We start from the raw sequence: 14,178 nt of genomic DNA on the forward strand, positions 1-14,178 counted from the left end.
ATCTACTATGAATTCTAACAGACTAAACCAATTTGGCCATAGAGGACTACAGCAGAGAAATAGGCCACTCAGCCCATCTAGTCTGTGCCAAACCATTAGTCCAGCTCATCCCATGACCATAGCTCTCCATGTACTTATCCAAACTTCCCTTAAATGAAGCATTTGAACCTGTTACTGCCGCTTCCACTGGCAGCTCATTTTACACAGTCAAAAACAGATTTATTATCAAAGTGTACAATTCTGAAAAAATTCTTCTGCAGATAACCACGAAACCAAGAAAGAAAATTACGGCAGCATGATCATCAATCCCCAAATCCTCCTTCCCTGCAAAAAAAAACAAGACAGAATAGCTGATCGGCCCCCCACAATCTCCCTCCCCCGCACACAAAAAACCGAGAAAGATCGGGCGAAAAATGCAGGCTATTAAAAACTATAACAAGTCTGAAAAAGAAGACTGTGGTCCAAGTCCCTGTGCAAAATGTGGAAAACCTGGGAAACATTCTCTGGGCACAGCCTTTTCCTCTCCGTAGCACAGCAATCCCACCAGTGATCAAAAGGCAGGCAGCCTGGCACTCACTTCCTCATTTGCCTCGATGTTCCAATCTCCCTCATCACTTTAATTGTCAAACAACGGAAGCTTTAATCAGCGAAATGGAGTCAAGCATCAGCTCACCACGGGACTTGTGCATGCTGCCTCTGCCTCCCGGAATCCTCTCGGAGACTACAGAGCTCTGGATCTCTGAACTACAAACCACAGGCTCCAATAGTTCCAGAGTCACATTCCAGGTGAGAAACAAATGTAAAAGGCATAAGCGAAGTAAAATGTATGGTTTCATGATCTATCCAGAAGACATTGACCAAAGGAGCATTGTATGCAGGCGCCATCTTGACCAGAAGTGAAAAATACACTCTGATTGATGTTCCCTCCTCAGGTTTCCCTTAAATATTTCCCTTTTCACCCTTAACCTATGACCTTTAGTTCTAGTCTCACCAGCAGCATATCTGCTTGCACAAATCATGATTGTAACCCTTATGATTTGTATACTATCAAATCTTCCTTTATTCTCTTACACTCCAGTGGATAAAGTCCTAACCTATTGCCTGTAATTCAAGTCCTGACAACACTCTTGTAAGCTTTCTTTGTAAAATTCTTTCTATGTCTATTCTAATGAATTGTTATTATCCCATTCACTCCAGAATTCCAAAAGATGAAAACCTATTCTCAATTAATCCATATCTATAAAATTCCAGTGGATTAGATTTTCATTCACTCTAGAGCCACATAATTCCAATTGATTGAAGCATTCCCAATCAGGCCAGGTCTAAACAACAATTCCAAAGGGTTAGACTGTTCTTGACTTCATTTCTACAGAATTCCAATGGCTAAGGAATCAAGGATCAACTTCATTTACATGTATTAGGAATTTGCTTGGTGTGTTGGTTCAGGGTGCAACATGAAACAAAATGCACAATATCAACAATTATAACAATAAATAATTATATAAAAATAAGGATAGAGGTTAAAGTATGGATATTGAATGGAATGTGCATAAGTACAAATATTATCATGCATTTACAATGTAAACTGTGGTTATAAACAGTGGTTATAAATTATAAACAGTGGTTTAAAGTGTTTACAGTGCAGTGATGGGGGAAGGGTAATAGATAGAGGGTGTGTGGATGGTTAACTAAAACGGATAATCAGATTATCTGATCAACTAAATTCCAGTGGATGAGTGATCATCTCAGCAATTTTTCAGATTGGGACTGAGTGGGATTCATTAGAAAGGGTGAATAAAAATAAGACAGGTACAGGTGGAGTGGCTTTGGCTCATGAGGCTTGGGCAAGGTAAGTATCTGGTAACTTTTTCTTTTTCTTCTTAATTGTTCATTCCTTGTCTGTTAGGGCACAGTTAATGTAGTGAGAACGGCTCCAGGGGCCATGTTGTACTCTGTACGTGAGATGTGGGAATTCTGGGAGACCTCCAGCCTCCAGGGTAACCACATCTGCACCAGGTGCACGTAGCTGCTGCTCCTCAGAGAAGGATCTGCAGCTCGATGACATTCAGCTCATATGGGAGCATGGGGAGATGATAGGTAGAAGCTGCAGGGAGGTAGTCATCCAAAGGTTGCAGGAGGCAGCCTGTGGCTATTCCCTCAATAATAAGTATGCCACTCTGGAGACTACTGAGGGGGACAACCTACCAGGTGGAGCTGAGTCTGGCGCTGCAGCTCGGAAGAGCAGCGAGGTGAAGAGGATTACAACGTTCCATAGTCAGAGGAACAGAGATGACATTCCGCGGGCACGATGGAGACACCCAGGTGCCAGGGTCACAGACGTCTTGGATCAGGTCCATGGCATTCTAAAAGGGGAGGGAGAGCAGCCAGAAGCCTTGGTACATCTTGGCACCAGTGACATGGTGAGGAGGTCCTGAAGAATAATTTTAGGAAGCTAGGTAGAAAGCTGAGAGACGGGACCTCCAGGGTAAACCTCCGGCTTGCTGCCTGTGAAGTTAAGAACAGGATGATCTGGCAGACTTATGGATTATTAGGATCTCTTCTGGGGACGGTACCACGTGCAGGAAAGCAAAGGGAGACTCCGGAACCCAAGGAGGACTAATATGCTTGCGGGCAGGTTTGCTGGGTTTAAACTAATTTGGCAGGGAGATGGGAACCGGAGTGATTGTGCTGAGGTAGATGAGGTAGTTGGTTTACAGAGGCAGTGTGTTGTGAGACTGCTAGCAAGGAGAGGCTGATGATAGGGCAATATTACAGCCAACAGAATGAAATGCAATGTAAAAGGCAGATAAAATCGAAAAGGGTGATGAATACAGGAGTGAAGGTGTTGCATTTGAATGCATACAGTATATGGAACAAGGCAGGTGAATTTGTAACAGTTACAGATTGGCATGTACGATGTTGTGGGCATCGCTGAATCATGACTGAAAGAAGATTATAGCTGGGAGCTTAGTGTCCAAGGATACACATCGTATTGAAGTGACAGGTAGGTGGACAGAGGGAGTGGCACGGCTCTGTTGGTAAAAAATGAAATCGATTCATTAATAGGAGGTGACAGAGGGTCGGAAGGGTAAAAAGACCCTGATCGGAGATATATATAGACTCCCAAATAATAGTAAGAATGTGGTCTACAAACTACAATGGAAAATAGAAAATGGATGCCAAAAGGACAATGTTACAGTTGTCAAGGGGGATTTCAATATGCAGGTAAATTGGAATCAACAGCTTGGTGCTGGATCTCAAGAGTGGGAATTTCTGCAATGCCTATGAGATGGACTTCTGGTGTAGCTCATGGTGGAGCCCACTAGGGGATCAGCTATTTAGGGTAGAGTGTTGTGCAATGAACTGGAATTCATTAGGGAGTTTAAGGTAAAAACACCCTTAGGGACAGTGATCATAATATGATATGAAAGAGAAGCTAAAGTCAGATATATGAGTATTACAGTGGAGTAAAGGGAACTACAGAGACATGAGAGAGGAATTGGCCAAAGTTGACTGGAAAAGAACGCTGCCAGGGATGATGGTAGAGCAGCTATGGCTGGAATTTCTGGAATTAGGAAAGCGAAGAATATATACATTCCAAAGAGGAAGAAGCATTCTAAAGGCAAGATGACACAACTGTGGCTAAAAAGAGAAAATCAAGCCTACATAAAAGCCAAAGTGAGGGCAGATAATAGAGCTAACATTAATGGGATGTTAGGGGATTGGGAAGCTTTTAAAAGCGAACAGAAGGCAACTAAAAGAGTCATTAAGAAGGAAAAGATGGAATACGAAGGTATGCTAACCAGTAATATTAAAGACGATACCAAAAGTTTCTTCAGAAACCTAAACTGTAAAAGAGAGATGGGAGTGGATATTAGACTGCTGGAGAGAGAATAATAGGGGACAGGCAGTTGAACCGAATATTTTGCATCAACCTTCAATGTGGAGGATGCTGCCAGTATGCTGGAAGTTCGAGAGTGTTGGGGGCAGAAGTGCGTGAAGTTGATATTATTTGGGAGAAAGTTCTTGGGAAACTGAAAGATCTGAAGGAAGATAAGTCGCCTGGACCAGGTGGTCTACACCCCAGGGTTCTGAAAGAGGTGGCTGAAGAGATTGTGGAGACATTAGTAATGACTTTTCAAGAATCAATTGATTCTGACATGGTTCTGGAGGAATGGAACATTGTAAATGTCACTCCTCTCTTCAAAAGAAAGGAAATTTTTGGTCAGTTATTCCAAGCTCAGTGGTTGGGAAGATGTTACAATTGAATGTTAAGGACATGCTTTTGGGCTAATTGGAGGTACATGATAAAATAGGCTGTAGTCAGCAGGTTTCCTCAAGGGAAAATCTTGCCTGACACATCTGGTGGAATTCTTTGAAGAAATAACAAGCAGAATAGATAAAAGGGAATCAGTTGATATATTTAGATTTTCAAAAGGTCTTTGACAAGGTGCCACACATGTGCCTGCTTAACAAGCTACAAGCCCAGGAAAGATTCCAGCATGGATGGAGCAGTGGCTGACTGGCAGGAGGCAAAGGGTGGGAATAAAGGGAGCACATGACCACGTGAGTTTCCCCAGGTTCTCCAGTTTTCTTCCACTTTCTAAAGATGTAAAGATTAAGAGTTGGTAAGTTGTGTTTGCTATGTTGGCCCCTGAAACATGGCAACACTTTCAGAGTCTCCCTAACACAGCCTTGGATTGTGATGGTCATTTTACTGCATCACAACTCTATTCCTAGTTCTACAGATGCTAACTGAACTGCTGCATATTTCCAGCAAGTTCTGTTCCAAAGGCAGCACTATCAATGTGACATTGATCCCATTACATTACAACGGCGATACAAAACCAAAGCGGTTAGAATAACGTTTTTACAGAGATAGTGACCAGGATTCAATTCTGTCACTGTCTCTAAGGAGTTCTCTCTGTGACAGCGTGGGTGCCCTGGTTTCCTCACACGGTCCAATGATGTCCAAAGGTCCAAAGGTCAGTAGGTTAGTTGATCACATGGCTACGATTGAGTGGTGCGAGTTCATTGGGCCAGAAGGACTTATTACTGTGTTGTATCTCTAAGTAGCTAAAAATAGATAGTGAACATTTAAAAAAATACTTGTTTTTAAACAGATGCTTTTGAGATAGCAAAGGTTCACAGGACAATCCATCAAGAAGTTCCAGATAGGATAGGTGATAAAGAGCTTGGTCATGGAGTAGGCTTTGAGGAGGAAAAGGTGGAGGGGTCTGAGAGGGTTAAGGAGGAAATTCCAGCACTAGAAGATGGATGAAGGCACAATCTCAGCAGCAGAATGATACATGTCTGAATTTGCCAGTGGTTGTAAGGTTTGAGGATTGGGGTCTGAGACCAGGAAGAGGAAATGAAATTGGTATGTTGGCAACGGGTTGGCAAGTACAGGGTGAATGGGGCTAGGTATGGGTTTGGGAGAACAGGTTCAGATGAGCTCTGGCTTCAGGGAAGATACAGCTCATCATGGAGGAAGTGGATGAGAAATCCCATCTCGTGGTATTAGTAGTGCAGGAAACCTGAGGTCAAAAGTCAGAAGTCAGACTTAGAGCAAATTAGTTTAAGAGGTAACCAAATAATGTTTAGGTTCCTTTCAAAATTTGCCTTCTGTTAAACTCAGACCAAAGAAGATCTATTTCATGCTGACCTCTGACTTCACTGTGCGTCATCATCTTCTGCCAACTCCTCCACTGATGTCTTGATTGTTCTGCCCCTTGTCTGGAACCTCCCCCTTGACGGTACCACCTTGAGTGACCCTGCCAGGAACTAAGCGACAGGTGGTTCGACTCCAGATGGCACCGGTCTTCAGGAACTCGTATGCTCTTCATCACGACAAGATGACGATCTTCACAAAGGACTAGAGAAAGTACAACAGGAATTATTGGCTGATTGACATTTGTCGCTGAGGAAAACCCAATCAGCTACAATTCAATTAAATTGGGAATTCATTTTCACACCGTAAATGCAAGCCACTATTGAGGGGCTTTCTTATGTCTAAACTTGACTTTTCCAACACACTCCAGGCTGACTTCCCCTGTTCCAGAGTTAGGAATCTCTGTTGCCTGTGTCCCTGCTCTAGTCCTTGTCAGCTGCTGCCCTTGAACTACATTACCTCCTGGTTAGCAATACTTCTTTCTCTTGTAAAGTTTTGTCTTGTTTTGAAATCCTTTCATGATTTAACCCCTCCCTGTGTCTGCAAACTCTACAACCCTATAGCCCCTTGATACCTTTCTGCCTCTTGGTCATCCCTGTGTCTGAAACCTTGGCTTCAATGTTTAAAATAGAAATATTTACTCTAGGCTTGCCCTAGGGGGTGCCTTGAAAACTTCAATTAACCTATTTTAAATGATTCATGAAAATTTTAACAGGGTCTACCCACCCCCTCATGGTGAGCCGCTGTGCTGAACGTGGCTGTAGAGGGTGTTGTGGGGGTGGTGGGGTGATGTTCTCACATTAGGCAGCTTGCTTCTTCCCAGAGCTGTTTCTTCCTCCCCTATACACAGCCCACAGGTGTGTGGAGAACAATACAATGGGCTGCGTCACTTCCAGGAACTCCACAGGACCGCTGTGTATGGCCCAAACCAGCCTCCTCTTGTTTATTCTACTGAGGAATGGTATGAGTGGGGGAGGGGGAGATGTTTTTCAAAGTTGCAGCTCCCCCCCGCCATCATCTGCTCTCCCCGAGACATTCCAGACTTTTCACACGTCCTGTCCATATCCTGCTTCTTGGTGCTGGCTAATCTCCTGGATTCATCTGAGTCACAGTGTCTTTCAACCACTGCACCACAGGACCTCATCCCTTCCCACAGACCTGGTTCCTCGCACCTGGAAACACAAAGGCCCCAGCGAGAGTCTCGACTGGCAGGGAGAAACGTGAACGTTTGGAACAGCACGTTTGCTTTCTAACCCTGAGTTTCCAGTCCAATGACAACTCTGAATCAGAATGAGTTGTCCTTGTTTCAGAGCTTTGCATGACATTTATTTATCCAAATATGGACGTTGCTGGTGACATTTGCGTCGTTAATCCTCCTGAGCAACCCACATGAACGGCTGCAATTCTTCTGGTTTTAAAGACTAGTCACATGCACACCAAAGCTTTGATACATACAGCGAAATGTGTCATTTGCGTATATGACCAAACAGTCCAAAGATGAGCTGGGGGCAGTCTGCAAGATTCGGCACCAATGTAGCGTGCCTCCATTTTACTAATCCTAACCCACTCGGCTTTTGAACTGTGCAAGTAAAGAGGAGTACCACGTGGTCATGGGGAGAATGCACACTCACCTCACAGACAGTGGTGGGAAGTGAACCTGTATCTGTATCTGGCATTATAAAGTGTTATGTTTGCTGCTACGCCCACGCAAAGTGAAGGTGCCTCCACAAGTGCTACTGGGAAGTGACTTCCAGGGACAGCACAGAATTGTAGCAGGTTGTGCTCCTGTCCCTCCACTCCAGTAACTCGGATTCAATCCTGCTGACCATGTGGAGTCTGCACGCTCTCCCTGTGACTACCTGGCTTTCCTCTCGCACCTTAAGGCGTGCAGATTTGTAGGGTAATTGATTGCTGTAAGTTACAGCTTGGAGAATATTATTGGCAAAAGGAATTGAAGGAGGGTCAAAAGAGTGATGTTACAGGGGCAGGGGAAAAGGGGAGTGGGACCAATGGGATTCCTCCCTAGCAACCGGCATATCCTCCTTCTGTGATGTTATAAGGATTTAGATTCAGTTTCAATAAAGGAACAGTGAAAAATTTTCAGGTCAGGATAGTTTGTGGCTTACAGGGGTCCTTGTGGTTACTGTCCTATCCTTCTTGGTGGTGGAGGTCGCGTGTTTGGGAGATGTCCGTAGCTTTTCAATTCCCTTGGACCTCGTTCAGATGCTATCTATACAGTCTGTGCTCTGTAACTACAGATCATAACCATATGTGCCCTGGATCGTAACTGGATAGATAGAGACTTTATTGATCTCAAAGGAATTTACAGCGTCACAGTAACACTACAAGTGATCAGATACAAATATACAATTCTTAGAAGAGAAATAAGAAGCTATAAGTGTTGTGTGTGAGTATTTGCGCTATGTTTTGCACCTTGGCCCCAGGGGTGCAATATAGCATTTTGTTTAGATGTATATATGTGCATGGTTGAATGTCAATAAACTTTATGTTGAAGAATTTAAGGGATATGGTGATCAGGTTGGAGCAAGAGGATGGACCAAAGTTCAAGAAGTCCAGAACCTGCAGCAATAGTCTATGGAGAAAAGGTAAGGCATTTAAAACTGAGATGAGGGGAAATATTCCCCCCCACGAGTGGTGAACCTGTGGAATTCATCATGTTAAAAAGCAGTTAAAGCCAAATCATGAAATATATTCAAGGATTGGATATTGTTCTTAAGGCTGGAGGGATCGAGGGATATGAGAGAAAAGCCAGGTTCATGTGGAGTGGTGAAACTGACTCAAAGAGTTGAATATCTTACTTTTCCTGCTCCTGTTTTGTATGTTTAAGTCTATGATCAGTCTTCATACACAGGGAGTTGGCCTCCCTTGAAGCGTCGATTTGGTTTTGATCAGACCCTTCATCGATCAGGAGACAGTTTGCTGCATTTAGGGACTTACAGAGTCATATAGCACAGAAGATGGTCCATGCCAAACAAAATGCTTGTCTCATCTGTCCACATTTGGCCCAAAACCTTCTAAAATATTCTTATCCATGCACCTGTCTGAATGCCTTTTATAAGTTGTTATTGTACCTGCCTCAGCCACTTCTATGTGAGTACTGAGCTCTTCTTAAAATATTGCTCCTCAAGTTCTCAAGCTCCTATTAAATTTTTCCCCTCTCACCCTAATCCAATGTCCCTATGCTAAATCCTTTTTTCTAATCCCCCCCCCCCCCAGTTCATTCATAGCTCTTCTGAGTGTTGTGACTGACTAAAGCTGAGCCACGGGGTAACAGTAACTGGGAAATACAGAAGTATTTATTCACACACTGTAGCAAACTTCCAGGAGAGAGAGTCCAGGAAAATCCAAAGGAATCTCACTCTCTTGACATAATTTTATATTACTTCAACACCCAGTAACAAGAACTGATTAACTAGGGTTTCAATTGCTATGATCACCTACTTAACATTAGTAATATAGATAAATTTACAGAATCACATATTTATAATGGTAGCGCATCCCTACTCACAGAACCCCTTTGAGCATTCAATGCTAGTGTCTGTTCCAAAACCCGGAGACCTAAAATATACCCCAGTGTTGAAGGACAGTTCCACAAATATACAACAAACCATTTAGAGACAGAACAGATATGGCATGAACTGTGCCTTAAGCAGCAGGAATATACCTTTAGTAAAGTGATAATAGCAGGAATTCTTCATCTATTGTAAAGACAAGAAACTCTGCAAATGCCGAATAACATGCCTACACTGGATGAACGCTGGATGAACTCAGCAGGTCAGGCAGCATCTATTGAGGGGAATAAACAATCGACTGTTTCAGGATGAGATTCTTCATCAGGGTGTCAGTTGGAAGTAAAATTGTGCACAGGTTTTATTTCCTGAAGACTAGTTCTCATTTTACTTAATCCTTAATCCCTAATTTCATAACCCCAGTGATCCCTAACATTGGGCTCCATTCAGACCTTGGACATGCCTCATGCTGGGTTTTATTTTTCCCCTCCCAGCTGAAGGGGGCAGCAGCACTCACTGACAGCCCAGCCTCTTGCATGTGCCCTTAAGCATCCGCAGAGCAGCCTGAGAACCAGTTACTTCCCAGAGGAGGGATGGAGGGTGTGTGGCGTGGGAGCAGCAAGACCTAAGGATCAGAATAATAATAAAAAAAATACTAACTCAAGTAAGACATCCATTGAGGCTCTTGCACAGAGTCTGGCAAATGTTACATTTCCTACTGCTTTTAATTTTTTTAAGGCTTGTTTTTTGGCATGGCTTGGATGGAATGTTCTAGTTAGGATTTTAAGAACTCTGGCATCTTTACCAGTGGCTACTCCTACAGTGAACTCTCTTTCGCTGCAAATTAGGGAGTTGTTTTGTCTGCAAAATGCATTGTAACAGAACGAAAGCCCCTTATTGGCTGAGTGAACATCGGCATATAGAAGATCTTCACGGTCGACAGATCATTTTCAAAAAAATTTAATCAGAAACCTTTTGCAAAGGAACACTGCAGCTTGCTCTTTAATGTCAAAATGCCGCAGTGAAGAGTTGGTAGATGAGTATTTATCTGTTTTGATAGACATAATTCTCCACAACCTACAGTAGCAGCCTCTTGTCAATGAATTTGCTAAAGAGTGCAGCACAATTGGAGATGCCGTCCTTCAAATGGGCTATTAACAAGCTCCGACATAAAGATTACTTCAGAAAAGAGAAGAGAGAATCATAGTCAATACTGATGTCTCAATAAATCTCATTAAAGCCAATTATTACCTCATTGTGGGTGGATGAATGCACATCAGAGAGTAACGTAAATAGTTGGAAACACTCAGCAGGTCAGGCAGCATCTGTGGAGAGAGAAACTGAGATAATATTTTGGGGGAAGAAACCCTTCATTTGGTATCAAGCAGAGTTTTAATTTGTACTTCAGAGTTTAGTCATACATCATTAATTATTGGGATGTACCTTGGAGCACAAGGTCTGCTACATACTGGAATTCTTTCTATTTCTGAAGCTTTGATTTAACGTCTCACCCAAGAAGATAAGGCTGATGATGGTACAGCTTTCCCTCAGTACTGCCTGGGGATTGCCCACGGCTGGGGACTCATGCATATGTCATGGGACTTGAAGCCACAGTGATCTGATTCAGAGGTATGAGCAGGCCCACTACAGATGGAGGGAATTATCTTTCAGACACATGTATAACTTACTTGGCTGCATTTACTAAATATTTCCTCTTACATGACTGCTCTGTTCCCGGTGTAGGATTAGTAAAATTCTTAGCTGAATATCTTAAAAGGGTATTTGTAATCTAAGAGGAACATAGAAGAACAATAATTTTACTCAGGGTCAAAGTGAAATTACATAATAGACTTCCAGCAAACTCTGAGACTGGTTCCCTCCGTGACTACAAGTGTGTATGATACCTTTTCTTAACAGGATGTTTCTAAATCACTGCAGCTATCAGAGTTTAATTCCCACTGCTGTTTGTAAGGAGCTTGTACGTCTTTCCAGTGACCATGTGGGTTTCCCCCCGCATTCCAGAGTCGGGGTTAGTGAGTTGGAGGCACACTACGTTGGTGCCGAAAGTGAGATGGGTATCTCGGACTGTGTTGGTTGTTCATGCAAAAATGATCCATTTCACTGCATGTTTTGATGTACACGTGACAAATAAAGCTCATCTCACGTGCTTCCATTTTTTTCAATGTGATGTCTTGGGTCCAGACATCAAAGATTTCATTAGAGTTGAGAAGAGGTCTCGCTGAAAGTAACAACATTCTTACAGTGTGAGTTCAGGGAGGCTTCCTCTGGCCGAGGATTCTCAAAGCTCTCAGTAAATGCATTATCAAAGTGCATAGCACCTTGAGATCCATTTCCCTGCAGGCCATCACAATAAAACAGAGAAATACAACAGAGTCAGTGAAAACTACACACACACACACACACACACACACACACACACACACACACACACACACACACACACACTCACACACACACACACACACACAGAATGACAATCAATGTGTACAAGATGACAATTTGTTCAAATACTAAAAAAGATTGCTAAATCAATTCATCAATCAATAAATAATTCTGAGGAGATGAGTTGTAGAGTCGTTGAAAGTGAGTCCATAGGTTATGATAGGGTCTTTTAAGAGACTTTTGGACAGGTACATGGAGCTTAGAAAAGTAGGTAAGACTAGTAATTTCTCAGGTAGGGACATGTTCGGCACAACTTTGTGGGCCAAAGGGCCTGTGTTGTGCTGTAGGTTTTCTAAGTTTCTATAGGTTATGGAATCAGTCCAGAGTTAAGGTGAGTGAAGTTTTCCATGCTGGTTCAGGTTCAGGGTAATAATTGTTCCTGAGCCTGGTAGTGTGGGACCTAAGGCTTTCTGTACTTCTTGCCCAATGGCAGCAGGCAGAAAGGAGCATGGCCTGGGTGTTGGGTGCCCCCGATGATGCTTTCTGGTGACAGCGCTCTTTGTAGACGTGCTCAATGGTGGGGAAGGCTTTGCCAGTGATGGCCTGGACCATATCCATAGGCCTTTCTGCTCTTAGGCTTCAGTGTTTCCAAAACAGACTGTGATGTACTAGAACCAAGGGTCACAGACTCAGGAAAAGAGGTCAGCCATTTAGGACTGAGATGAAGAGAAATGTTCTCTATCTGAGTCATTGGCAATTCACTGCAGATGTTTATTCAATTCGAAGATGCACAGATCTCTGGATATTAAGGATGTGGGGGATAATGCAGGAGGACATAGTGTAGAATATCAGACATGATCTTAATAAGAAGAAAAACAATCTTGAGGCCTAACCCGGCTCCTAATCCCTACCTTTCTAAAACATCTCTGCTTCTCATTATTCAAAAAGACAGAAAAAGCTTTGTTTTGTCTCATTTGAAAGGCACCACCCTGACAAAGCAACAGTTCATCAGTAAAGGTTTCATGTATTCATTTAAAAGAGAACCCTAACTGGATGAAACATTGGCCCGTCTAACTAAAGTGACTATTTTTAAACACGCAGTCCACGTTATTGCAGGATGCATATTGCATAGGTATTTAATGACCTTTCTGGTAACTATAAACACAAGAGATTCTGCAGATCTCTTACTGGCAGCTCAGTAGCCTAGTGGTTAGAACAGCACCGGCTCTCACAAACTGCGGTTCTATTCCTGCCACGGTCTGTAGGAAGTTTGTACAATCTCCTCGTGACCCCGTGGTGCTGCAGTTTCCTCCCACTTTCCGAAGTGGTGGCACAGCACAATGATGCATTTCACTGTATGTGTCAATGTTTCGATGTACCTGTGACAAATAGATCTCATCTTTAAAATCATTTGAAAGAAGATCATGGAATTCTTGATGAAGGTTCCTGATGAAGAGTCTTAACTTACAGCCCGTTACACTGCTGGTGTTTAGGGCAGGAATGAAGATCTGGCAGTGCTCGGGCCTTCCTTCATCATGTCAGTAGTTTCCTCTCGGTTTACACTACCGTCAGTCATGCAGGTCCCGGTGGAGATTCAGGAATACCATTGCATTCAGATGTAGAAGGATTTTTCATTGCTGTCTTCCTAACATTTTTGTTTGACCTGTCAGTGTTGTAGAGGCCCAGTGGACCACTCTCACTCTGGCCTCAACTCTTTGACCTGTTTGCCGTGGGTAACAAAGCAAAGAGCCCTGACTCCAGCCCGTACAGCTCTCTGTCACCCAAAACGTCAACTGCTTACTCTCTTCCGTAGGTGCTGCCTGGCTTACCGGGTTCCTCCAGCGTTGTGTGAGCGTTGCCAGTTATAAATGCTTATTGACATTCCCTTAACTAGTAATTCAGAAACCAGTTAGAGGCAGACTGGATGAGTGATTAATCTCGAAAATCGATGTGTCAGCTGGAAGGAATGTGCTTTAAGGTGAGAGTGGGCTTGAACCTGTCATATTTGTGTTCTGTTTCTAGTTTTACATTTTCATTCTGTGCACATAGCGGGCATTTTGGCATATGCTAGCTCGAAGAGTTAATGTCATTCACCCACTTATGTCCCGGTGATGGCTCCCTTTCTTTCGTACATTAATTTAACTCCTTAACCACACACTTATACCATTGGTATTTTACAGCAGCTGATTCATTTAATAAGCTTGTTTTTGGGATGTGGGAGGAAAGCAGAGTACCCAGGAGAAACACTGTGGTTTCAGGAAGAACAAGAGCAGCCAGGTCAGGATTAAACCCTGACCAAGTCATATGGATCAGAGACAGTCCCTTGGGTCTACTGCGTCTGTGCTGACCATCAAGCGCCCATTTCCACAAATGCTACGCTACCCTGATTCTATCATCCACCTTGAGTGGCTGGTTTCAGGGCTCACCATCCTGCACAGATTTCCGACATGGGAGGAAATTGTTGCTGACACTGACAAGGCCGGAGGTGGGGATCGAACCCAGGTCGCCGAAACTCAGAGGCAGCAGCACTGGCAGAGCTAGGGCCTTTCTCTCTGAAGCAGCTTGAAAGGTGAC

General features: G+C 43.3%; 1 long non-coding RNA gene across 1 annotated transcript; it reads right to left on the reverse strand.

The window, feature by feature from the left end:
• Window positions 1–1,141: 1,141 nt before the first annotated feature.
• On the reverse strand, window positions 1,142–13,458 carry LOC132383231 (uncharacterized). The gene is made up of 4 exons (XR_009508574.1): window positions 13,406–13,458; window positions 10,453–10,526; window positions 5,666–5,875; window positions 1,142–4,603 (listed from the first exon to the last, which is right to left on the reverse strand). It is a non-coding gene; the product is annotated as an uncharacterized LOC132383231 (long non-coding RNA).
• Window positions 13,459–14,178: the final 720 nt, after the last annotated feature.

Source organism: Hypanus sabinus, chromosome 29 (assembly GCF_030144855.1).
Source record: "Hypanus sabinus isolate sHypSab1 chromosome 29, sHypSab1.hap1, whole genome shotgun sequence".
Taxonomy (NCBI): Eukaryota; Metazoa; Chordata; class Chondrichthyes; order Myliobatiformes; family Dasyatidae; genus Hypanus; species Hypanus sabinus.